This window comes from Pogonomyrmex barbatus, unplaced genomic scaffold (genome assembly GCF_055798465.1).
Source record: "Pogonomyrmex barbatus isolate J1 unplaced genomic scaffold, ASM5579846v1 scaffold9, whole genome shotgun sequence".
NCBI classification, from domain to species: domain Eukaryota; kingdom Metazoa; phylum Arthropoda; class Insecta; order Hymenoptera; family Formicidae; genus Pogonomyrmex; species Pogonomyrmex barbatus.
The window spans coordinates 4,797,214-4,810,028 of NW_028297193.1; the positions used below are offsets into that span (position 1 = coordinate 4,797,214).

Genomic DNA, 12,815 nt, shown 5'->3' on the forward strand with positions numbered 1-12,815 from the left:
AGATACGATAATACGAATGTACGCTATCGGCAATTTGTAATCCGATATCTTCGAATTGCAAAAGAAGCAAGCCGCTTTACGTATGAGAATGTATTGTACAGTTTAATAGAAATTTGAGGATATGCCAAAAATAAAATCCGCTAAAAAATAATTAATAAAAATATATAAATATAGATAACTGATACAAATATATATATATATATATATATAATAAAAAAATAATATATAAATAATATATACAATATTATAATATATATTAAATATATTATTATAAATAAATAAATATATATATATATATATAAAAATGTTAAAGCAATAGAGAGTAATAGAGATAATCTGTTTGTCTATTATTTCTTAATAAAAAAATACATTTTTATACTCTTGTATCAATAACAATTACGTTAATACCCGCGGAATCGCGTGATAAAAATGAAAAATTTATAATTATTGACAACTCTGATCGATCGCTTTATCTTAATGGAACAACTATGAATATTATTCTGACAGAAACAGATCGTGGACATTTCGAGGGACATGATAAATTCCGTTCGAAACAGTGATCGACGTCTACCGCGCGTGAGATTATTAGGCATCCGACATAGGTATAGGCAGAAATCTAAGCTGTAAGTGTCTGACTAGCGATGATCCTGGTAGGGGAATGCCCGTGAATTATGTCCTGTGGCTAATGCCAGTCATCTCACGACAGTAAATCGATCCTGAATTATGCAACCCAGTGGGAAGGCAGTTACGAGATTTACTACTCTGTGATTGAACGAAATAGAATTGTTCAGCGGCATAGCGTGACTGCTGAACATTTAAAGTAACTTGTACCTTTTTTTTTACTAACGTAACGTAACGTTCTCGGTCAAACGAAACACCAAGGTGTTTTATTTCAGCGTAATCGTTAGTGTACTTTTACACTCAGTTTACACTTTTCCTTTCTAACACTTTAAACAACGCTAGATAAAAGCTAACTGTTCCGTTCAGACAGTTCACCGTATCGAAAAATTTTATCTATATATATATATATATAAAACTTTGTTTCCAGGCAAAATAGCATGCGATATTTACGAAAATAGAAAATCGAAAAAGCAAAACACTAAAAAAAATACGTAAAAATTAGTAGAATGTTAGTTTGATATCATATCATAGATTGTATGCAATCTCAGTGATATATTTATCATAAGGTGATAAAATCGCTTGACCAGAAAAAAAAATATAAGAGGAATCAAGCATAACTTGAGATCAAAGTTTTATACATTTTTTTTTTTTAATATGCGAATAATCTTGCAAAACTAAACAACATTTATTTTTGTATCTGAATTTCATAAAATAAAACTATCTTTACGTATTTAGTGTAATTAATTTTATAATAATTGTTTAACATCGAACACATACAGGACAAGTCTTCGAACCTATCACAAATTAATATAGCTGATATTATTTCTGTATAGTGGAAAAGAATAAACTTAATATAAGTTAATCCTTTTGATCCTGTTACATCCAAATTTGCTTAAATTACATCAAAAGCAGAAAAAAAGTAAAAAGTATAAAGAGTACGTTTTCACGGAAAAAGTAAAAAAAAAAATCAAAAATATTTTCTAATTCAAAAAGAGTATACGTCTGGTCATCCTAATCATACTGTTTAAAATATAATACGCGATCACGTTTTCTTGAATGGCTATTTCCGTGCGGCGATCTCACGATTCTTGAATTAATATTTCCGTGCGATAATCTCGCGTGCGAAGTGTCTTACAATACCCGGCTTGTTATAATGGTATTGAATTCAAATGACCGAGATTAGAACCAATTTCGGATTGTCTGAAGTTTGGCATACTTGGACGGCGGCCGAACGACGAGACAATCAGTCTGGTTCTAACGCGATCAAGATTCGCGTGGGACGCGGAGTTGGTCACTTCGACCAGATTCCACCTAATCAGCGCAGTCGATGTCTGCAATTTAGCCGGTTTGATCCTACTGCTCCGGTTTGGAAGCGGAAGCCACTCGCCATTCGCCACTCGACAGAGGGCCTGCCGGTGGTTATGTGCCGTGCATACATATTCATGCCGCCTCTGAGGCGCGCTAGGAACGGTTGTTTGAGATTAATACGATGATCTAAAGTCGTAAGCTACGGTAAGCCGTGGAAGGATTTGTTGATCCTTGATGGTCTTGTCCGACAACATTTGATCCCGTGTCCCGTGCCCCGATTTTAATTGGCCATCATTATACGCGACTAGTCTTCGACTAAAAAAAAAAAATCACTTCCCTCCCCTGTCCCTTCTAGAGCAACATTCGTCACTTCGTCTGCTGTTGCTGAATTGAAACATATTCTTGTCCGATGTTTTTTCAGAACTCCCGAATGTATCGGATAGCTCGAAAGCGATCGAAAAAAAGTTAATAGCAAAAAGAAGTAAAGTAGAGATCTCTGATTACGTTTGTTACGTGTCATTAAAGCCAAGTAACTCGATCATGTGATCGCACTTCGTCAGAACCCATTTAGTTTCCATAAACGTCACGAACTCGTTTCCGATAAAGTCGATAATAGAATTAACGACGTTTGAGTCTATTATATTACTCCTGTTATGTTATGATTTTCCCTTGATATGGCAATTAGACAGTTTCGTTATAGAACTTCCATCCACTTTAATAATTTTACTATAATATTTATAAAAATATTTTAATCGATCTAATAATAAATACGTCTACTACAAAAATATATGCTATTTTTATTTTTATACGTCAGTAACTTTATAATTTTATTCTTTACATGTTTAGTAGTGTTAAAAAATCTCTTTGTAGTGTTAAAAAAATTACAAAAAAATCCGAATTTAACGTATAATTTTCTTTTTGTAAGAAAGAACTCGAATGTGAAAGAACTTGCTGTAAATCAAAAGGTAAATCAAAAGTTAAAATTAGATTGAACTAAGAGCAAGTCGATCAGATCGCAATTCAGCCTGGTTTATTTATTATTTTGGCATGATGTTTGTGCCAACTATCAGCTTTACCACTTGTCTTGACTTTTTGACCCGGATTAAATAGTACATCGAAAATCTAGTTGCCAAAATTCTTTCGGGGTTTTTTCTCGATAAAAATAGCTCATGTTTCAATACTATTAAGTAAAACGAGAGATCTTCATTTTCAAAAGTATTTTCGAATGAAATATTAAAACAAATTAGAGCTTCATTTCTTAAATGGTATTTTTGGAAAAAAGTTTCGAGAAATTAATATTAATTCGCGCTGCTTTCACGCCTATAATCGTTTTGCATTTAACATCTGCTTCCAAATGGATTCTCAATAGATTCTATTTAATATTGTATTTGATCATTATCACAAGAGATAGTGAGAGAGAATAAAAAAGAATAAAAAAGAAAAGGACACATTTCAATACTAATGCACAAAGACAGAAGAGGACGATTTGTGTATCAGGCGAACTTTGCAAAAGGATCAAAATGACCAAAGAGCTAACGAAGCCTCGCACCAAGCGGAATATCGCGGTTTCATTTCTGTCGATCGAATTAAGACGGTCTGACAAGTTTAATCTACGGTTCTCTGCTCAAAGGTGAATTTTAACCTTGCATAGCAAGAGTGAATCAAACATATGTAATTGGACTGCTCGATAGATTCTTCATAGATTTCTTCATAGATTTCTTCATAGATCTCATTTATCGATTTTGATCTCTTCTGGTGTTGGAAAAATCTTTCTCATACGCACTTTCTGATAAACTGATAATTATACTTAAGTTATTACTTTAATTAATTTAATTTTCATAGTAATGTAATAAAAATATCAAGATAACAAATAAATTTTAACTGAGAAATTGTCAAGTAAAATTTCAACATATTAAAAAAAGCTATATAAATAAGAAAAAAAAGCGTGAATAAAAAACTTCTGATGTTATTTGAAAAATGAAATGGAAAATATTTATCAATATTCACGTCGATATCTTTACTTTACGAATTTTTTATTTTACGGTGTACGGAGTGTAAGTTTTAAACATTTCGATCCTTTGAAGCAATAGATTAAGGTACAGATCTCGTACATAGCGCACTAACATTGCTCTTTTACGAACCGTCGTATTAGCGACCGTTGCACGTCGGCGAGCTTAAGTGGCGACGTAAATATAGACCGCAACTGACTCTATTCTACTGACCTGTCGTTAAATGTTTTCTCAAACTTATTACGTTAGCTACAGGAAAGTTCATGAAACGTGCAGTTTAAAGTCTGCCGACGAAATAGATAATTTATGACATTTTCAATCAGAGAATTGCGCGTAACTTTTGCAATTTGTCGAAATATTAACTCGAAGTCTCAACAGTTTTCCGGAAGAACAATATTCAAATTTAATCTTTTAATTAATTTTTATTAAAACTATTCAAGAAGACGCCTAAAAATTAAATTTTTTTTATCCTCCTCCCTCTTTCTCTCTCCGTCTCTCTCCTCCTCTTTCTTTCTTGAAATACTTTATGTTTTTTATTTTTCTTTATCAAGTAAGTAATAGATGTGTGCAATTCCCAGGCTGCACGTAATGGAAGAAGCCCACTATTTCTCGTTTACGACTTGTAATCCGCGTTCTTGTCGTAAAAACGCACCGTAAAACGTTACCTCAACGAGGAAGAAATTCGCGTTGCCTGTCGTGAATACAAATCCATGTGCTCGATTGGACTTGGTTTGCTAAATGTTTCAATCTCAGAAGAATAAATTTGAGCGGTAACTCTGAATATTGTAGCACTTAAAAGAAAGTATGCAATCTTAGATTTAACGTATAATTTTCTAAAAGTATAATATTAAATATTCTAATATTCAATATTCTAATATCTCCTTAATGTTCCCAAAATTAAATTAACAATTAATAATTACGCGCAAATGATGAAAAACATTTTCAAAGACTTAAAAAATTGGAAAACGCAGTTTTGGACGATAAGTTGCAAATCAAAGGAATAAAGACAAAATAAAATATATATATTAAAATTATAATGTCGTGAACTTTCATTGATCAAACAAAAGGAATTGTCGATCGACAGCGGTTTCCTTTATCTGGATAATCGATGTGAAGAACTGGAGGGGAAACTTCCTTTTTAATTCGTCCGAAATTACGCGTCATCGGCACGCGGAATTAAATTTAACGGGACGACGGTGAAGGCGGTCCCGCCACCGGGAACGGGTAATTATGGGGCAACACGTGCGTGAGAAGGAGTTATTAACCCTCGTTCGCCAAGCTGATTTTATTTCCGGGGGAGGACACAGAGCAGGAAGTGAAAACGCACAGAGGACGCTCGTGCATTTAAGTCTAATGTTGCGTTATGAGATAACCGGCAAACGATTAGTATTCTACCTCTCTGCTCCCCGTTTTCAACGCACTGTTATTTCGAGGACTGTAGATCTAATCCAGTTAACGAATTCTTTATCTAAAGTGGGATAAAATGAGCTCAATAAAATTAGTAAAAAGCAGAAATAATAATAAATTGTAACGCCGTTTACTTTTCATAAAGAATTTTCATCTACAGTATACTATAGTATTTTTTATATTCTTTCTTCTCTGTTGTTCGTGCGTGAGCAACTTGCATGAAAATAAAAGATAAACTCACTTTGTCATCGGTAAACTAAAATAAGTGATGAGTTTTTCAATATATATAGGAATAATGTCCCAAAATTTCAGCAAATAAAACAATGACACACCAAATGCTTCAAGAAATGTACTACTAAACTTTTATTATCGTAAAAAAAAACCATGCTAGGAAGTAGATATGTAAATAGAATATCCATTATAGTTTAATCTCAAAATCTTTCTTCGTCCTGTTTAGGATCCTCGATTCCTCTTCGAAGTGAACGCTTCCTCGAACCGGGCGAACGGTTTAAAGTGAACGCGATAGCTCTTTCTCGCCGACCGTAAATCCGCGTAACCGTTAATAAAGTTCTGTCTCAGCCGTCGTCCGAACTAATGCAGAGCCCCGGTAATGCGAAATTCATTACCCTACGCGAAGGAACGACGATAAAGTTAACATTACGGACGGCTATAAGCGGCTCAGCCCGATCGCCGGCCCGGGTTATGTCTGAAGACTTTCCGATAACTAATTTTCAACGAGACGCTTAGGATTCAGCCACCAAGTACATCCTCATTGCGATAAGAGTCCTTAATCTTTCAAAAAGTATTAGATGAACAATGCTAAGAATATGTTCAATGTTCTGTTAAAATTTTATCTATCTTCTTATAATGAGCGTCTTACTCACTTATATATTTTATGATCATCAGGAATGTCATGTGAAGGTATACATATTATCTTTATGACGCTATAATAATCTTCTTTTATATATTAGTTTAATTCTTTTATTGTAATTTTTATCTAAAGTTATTCTTTTAATATAAATATGTAAATAACTGTTTTTTCTTCTGTGACTTTTTTCTTTAAAAATTGAACGATTTAAAATTAAAATAAATAATTCTTAAAATAATATGTTATATACATGTAAAGAATAATATCCACATATATATAAATTTTAAAGAATAATACCAAAATATATATTATTTATTGAGAGTTTACCATCACATGACGTATAAAAGCTAGGTAAAAAAACGTACTCACTGTTTGCGGCCATTATATTGCGATCATTGGTTGTCTACGTGATACTTACCTGTAACAAAAAAAGCACATTACAAGTTAGTAACGACATTCGCATATAAAATATTTTAACATGCACTACGACAACATTCACAGCACGTTCCTTGCTAATGATTGCTATCGAAACTTTCTGCATGTAAATGACGATTGAGAATTTGATATTAATCGCTGCGCCAGAGATGGATGAAAATTACACGATCTGACGCGCATAATAAATTATTTTTCTTCCGATGTACAAAACATTAAAATATTATGTTTCTAGGAACAAAAACAACGCAATGCATACGCTAAATGCGGGTAAATCTATATAATAAATGCATATTTTTTCAAATAAAAGTAATTTAATTAACTTCAAATAAAAGTAATTTAATTAACTTTGATAAATTTTATTATAACGCAATTATTAATTATACAATTTCAAGCTATTTGATTATTGAAAAATATTCTTTCTATTTCTTTTTTCGTTTGTCTTTTTCTAATTTAATTTTATTTACATATATTCAGAATTGTAGGTTTAATTTTTCTATTGTTATATCTGTTATTTTTAATCAATTTGTTTCTTTCAGTCATCTTAGTAACTAATCTTTGAATATATAAAAAATTTCGAAATAAAGTCTTTTTAAAAAAAATTCAAAGTTCAAACGAAAAACTTTCTTATGTATAATTCATTGTACTTTGTTTACATATTTCACTTTAAACACATTTTTATAAGTTCTATAATTCAAAAGCCATTGTGTTTCACAATTCTAACTGAAAAAAAAGATGATTATGAATAAATATCAAGAAATATGCTATCAAGACTAAAGCTACTATTTCCGAAACGCTCTATATGTTTCGCGTATATTCGCAGTCACTACGCGAATTTTGGGATGGCGTGATGTTTATTCAGTAAAGCAATAACGCGTCCGTTTTATCGTGATGGCAGAGCGTGCACGACCATCCTCGTTGAAATGTTAATTCGACGCACCACTGCGCAGCAGGGTTGTTATGACGTTAGAGGAAGCGGATGGGAGGACGTGGTTGGCACGGCTGAAATTTTAATAGCAAATCTATCTAGAAATCTATGTACGCGCAAATACAATCATGCGTACGTGTGACGATGGATAACGATATCGGGAGATGAAATCCCGATTCCGACTCATCATATTGATCCGGAAATTCCGTCGGTTAAGTAAAAAAATAATATCTTGCAAATCCCAAGGGAATAAATCACGGTGTGCGTTTAAATAATTATGTCGTATCTCCGCACGATATTCAAATAAGCGGAATAAGCGGAAAGGATTACATTTATATAAATATGCATGTGGATATGCATACGTATGGGTTCGTCGGGGACAGCGAGCTCAAAAATACAAAGAATCGTGACTCGTAAATCGCGTAAAATTAATGAAGAAATTAAAAAAAAAAGGGACTTTGAGTATATGTCGCTATAAAAATGCTGAATGAAAAGCAATTAAAATGCGGTAATTAAAGCCGCAATAAAGTTATAATAAAATTAATCCGTTCCGTTAATCTTCTAAGAGAGCTTTTTCATTTCTAGATAAAAAAAATTAATAAATTGTTATTTGCTCATTGAATTTATATATTGAGAGTCGGAATAATGAATTATATTCAGCATAAAATACGATAACATTTATGGAAAATGAGTTCTTTTTAAATAATATATTTTCAATACTATCTGTGTTTTTTAATTTCGAGGAAAGCTTAATCTAATCATGTCAATACTATGTTATATTTAACCAATTATATTATTATTTTATATTTAATCAATTATAAATTTGTTACACCGTGATAATGTATCAGCTGTGCAATGTTATTCTGCCCGGTGTAAAATGATGTGTACACAACATGCGTCGACACAAAGTGCTCGGGTGCAGCACTTGTGTAACCGTACGATGCCAAAGTAATGCGTCATTAGCTTGGCAAAGTGAAACCTTGTTGACATACGTGGTCGTTAATATATAAACCTGAGCTGCACTAATTAGTACGTGCTCAGACTTTGATAGCAATCAGGCACGACAGGTATCCAAATTCAAGGTAGACAGAGTGGCGACCGAAATCACGTGATCGAGTATCTTAATTTTAGCTAAAGGTAAACATTTGCCAAGAAATTACAAGAAATTAAAATTAGCAGCCGCGTATAAAGGAAAACAGAAGCGTCAATGTACTCTTGTTTATGCGATCTATATAAGACGATTTTTTTATCGCATCGATACGCTAACATTATAACTGACGAAAATAGTATTAATAGCATAGAACTACATCGATCAGCAAGATGTAAACGAAAATTCTAGATAAATTTCTGTTCATTAAAAGACAAAAATATTTTCTATAAATATTCGTAATTTTTTAGTGCATGACAAAGAAGCTTCTATTCAGAGCATAAGTCAAGAGCATTTTCTCTTAAACTGTTTTACTCTATTAGTGTGTTCGACTTAACCTTCGAATTAGTGTTGATTCGGTTAGGTGACTATCATGCAATCGAGACCACCAGCAGTGGGAATCAAACGTGAATATTACTAATTAAGTGATGTTAACCATAAAGACACAAGGAGGAAGAAAAAGAGAGAGAGAAAGAAAAATAAAGAGGAGAGGGGCAGAGAGAGAGAGAGAGAGAGAGAGAGAGAGAGAGAGAGAGAGAGAGAGAGAACCATGAGAAACTCTGTCAGTCAAGATGCTCAACAGGGAATCACATCATTATAACTGTTAGCAAATCATTAACTTTAAGGTTATATTACAAGTCACAATTTACACATGACAGATGTATTTGATGTGTAATTTAGTAAATGCTAGCTAATTAATTTTGTCACTACGCATTATTTTTTAAACACACATTTTTTAAACAAATAAAAAAAATAAAATTTATCATAAATATTATAGAGGTAAAAAATCATTTTCGTTATAAAATATAATTATTAAATATAAAATATAATTATACTTCGCAACAAAATTATAAAACAGAAACAAAGCTACTCAGGAATGTTTCATGTAAATTTTTTTTATAAAAAAAATGAAAAATATACAGAAAGTTTAATATTTAAAAACTCTAAAATTTAATATTGCAATTAAAATAAACTAAAGTTTACAAAACAATTTCACACAGAATTGAAAAATAAGCACGAGGATGCGATTTAACAAAGCCAACAACTTCTCCGCTCGTTTAAAAGAATGCCTAATAGGGGAGAATATCTCTATCATTACTGTACATTCGCCCTTAGGCTCTACATAGTCAAATAATGCAGTTGACATCAAACGCATCAGTTCCTAATGGCCAAATTTGAATATTAATCTACATGTATAATCGCGCGCGCGGCGCGATTACATGCGTATCACGAGTCACATCCTCTTACGCGACACTGCGCAATGTTCTTTGCGGGCGAAATTTGATTTGTAATTTAAAGCACGAAAGAGCATTTGCATATTACCGCGGTGATTACCGCGGCATTATCCAACCGCGCCCGGCGGAGAAATCCGCGCGCGGCGTAGGAAGAAAAATAGACGAGAGATAGAGGACAGGTGCATCTCGTCCTGAAAAGTAGGCACACCAATTAGAAGACGATGCGATCGTTCGGCGAGGAGAGCCAACGATGTACGAGGGTTCGCGCCGGCTCCGAATTATCGGGGATTTTTTGCGATGCAAATGCAAGGGCGCCGGGTAAATTAAGTCCAACGAGACCACGGCCGTATACGGAATTAAAATGAATCGCCCTTGTTTCCACAAGTAGCACTCCCGAGATGTGCCGGACGGCGGAGAAAATCTCCGGGATCTAGTTGCAAACCGACGGATTAAGCGCGTTTCAGCTTGCTCGGATCTCCTACTGTCCTTAATTCGTTATCGCGTTGTGCGAGCTTCTTTAGTTACGCGCTCTTAATCAACATTGGATAAATACATTCACTACTCATAAGGGACTTTATGTACTTAAATATTAGGAGAAGAATATATCTTCCATGCATAGAAAAGCGTAATATATAAATTATAATATAATATAATATAATATTATAAATATTATTTAATATAGACGCATGTACGTATATATAGTTCACATTGTGTATAAGTATATAAAAGTATTTACGTGAACAAAAGAGTTAAGATAATTAAGATAATTCCTCGTTATGTGATGTAATAATTTCTTCTTCCAGTGACAGACGTCAGTAATTCTCTTACGTAGCGATTCGTTTCGGATCTCGGAAAAAAGGTCATAGTTATATCTAAAAAATGAATTAGAAGCTGAACTTCTTATCTCTTTTTAAATCCCATATATAATTTTCAATTTGTACAAATTTATTTGCGTCTAGCAAATAGTTTAGTCTATCCTGTAAAAAAAATTAATTAAATTTACATTGAGTCGTTTATATATCGTTTATATCGAGAATCTAAATCTGTGGTTTTAAAAATTCATATTTTCTAACACAGACCACGAGCGCGATGATCGCACGGCTAATAATAAAAATAATACAATTTGGTTGATTATTGGTATCCATTTCAGCGAATAAAACATATATATTTTTATTTTCGTTTGAAGATGCGATATCTCGTTTTGTCTATTCGTGGACTCATCCTTCGTCCACCATCTCATTTTTTGTATTCTTTTCTGATCTATACAAGCGCACCTTCCTGCGATATTTCCATTATATCTGACGCTAAATATCATAATGAAAACGCACAGCCAACCAGTGCGCTTTGAAAGAAATGAAAACAAATTCGCGGTCAATATCATGTTCGATATTTCATTCGTTGCGACGCGCAAAAGGACGCAGAATGTGAACAAAGTTCTGTGAACCCAATAAAAAAAATTCTATTCCAATTTTTGTGAGAGAAAAACAGAGTAACCAAGAGATAAAAAATTTCGCAAAAAAAAAATAAATATAATTCTGAATGTTAATAAACTGTACTTTTACAAACATACATTTGGAAATAATATTTTCTGTTCTAACTCAGACAGTCACATCCAATTTTTAGAGCTTAGACAATATTTGATTTCGTTTCGTGTCGTGATGACATATGAAAAATATAAAAAGTTTGTGCTATTATTGCGCGCAAGAAGATTCAATCGAAATTATTCATTATTTTAATAAATCTGTCAATTATTTTAAATTTAACGAGACAGATGAATGATGCAAAGCTAATTAAGGACACGATCGCAAATGGTTAATAGACATACAGAATTTAAATTATGATATCAGAAGAAAGTTAGGTACATAATTATAGAGATTATTAAATTAACAGGCAATTTCAAATAATAATTTAACAACATTTCGCAATCAGAATTTGAAATAATTAAACACTTTCAATTTAATGGTAACGAGCATCCCGTACATAGAATATTCTATTTTCATCGCGTTAAGTATTAACGATAGTTTCTGTCTAATTTGAAGAAAAAAAAATTATCTTAATTTCAGAAATTTAATATCATATTAATATCTTTTCTAAAATTTTCTAAGTCTTAAAATCTCATCTCACATTTTCGTTTTTCTTTAAAATATATCGCGTTATCAGAAATATCAGACTTTATCAGAATTTAAATAATCTACCTAGCGCTCGAAAGATCAAAATAACGCGAGTTACTTAGAAGAGAATAAAAGAAGAATGTCAGATGTTAAATATAACAGACCAGACTCCTCGCAGAAATTCAGAAGAAGCGATATTGATTGCGGCAAACACGGAAATGCAAATGCAAGATGACATAATTAAATAGAGCTAAATCCAAAAGTTTTTCTGCTGCGCGAACGCGGATTAAAAGCCGGCTTTTCAGTTTTCGCCCTCCCCCTATTCCTCTTTCGTTCCACTTTACTCTTATCTTCCAGCCTCCTGCCTAACTCTGTGCCTTCCCCTCCTCCTCGCATCAATTACCATTGATTATCCTCATTTCCTTCTTCGCGCGGCATTTTGTAACTCCGGATGCCGCAGAATCCGCAGGCTCCGCGCGCGTTGCGTTATCGATCTCGTCGGGGAAAATCGTCAATCTAATTACGCGAAAAACAAAACCGACAGGACCGCAGCAAACGGGATTTGTTACGGATGGAAATCTGGACGGACGTGCGTTTTTGGAAAGAAATCCCGAAATAACGGGGGCCGTCAAATTGCCGTGTCGGGTTATTAACCAACGCCGGGAATATCCAGCCTTCTGACAATTTTCGACAAAAATTCGATGATTTTATTTACGACCGACACTCGACCGTATTCGGAGACGCGAATT

The 12,815-nt window shown here is 33.3% G+C and overlaps 1 protein-coding gene and 1 long non-coding RNA gene across 4 annotated transcripts in view; one reads left to right on the plus strand and one right to left on the minus strand.

Moving 5' to 3' along the window:
• Positions 1-12,815, minus strand: part of kuz (zinc-dependent metalloprotease kuz) — a 116,545-nt gene that overhangs the window by 64,572 nt on the left and 39,158 nt on the right. The gene's annotated exons all lie outside the window — the stretch shown is intronic.
• LOC105429072 (uncharacterized) lies at positions 6,588-11,488 on the plus strand. The gene is made up of 2 exons (XR_968061.3): positions 6,588-8,710; positions 9,070-11,488. It is a non-coding gene; the product is annotated as an uncharacterized LOC105429072 (long non-coding RNA).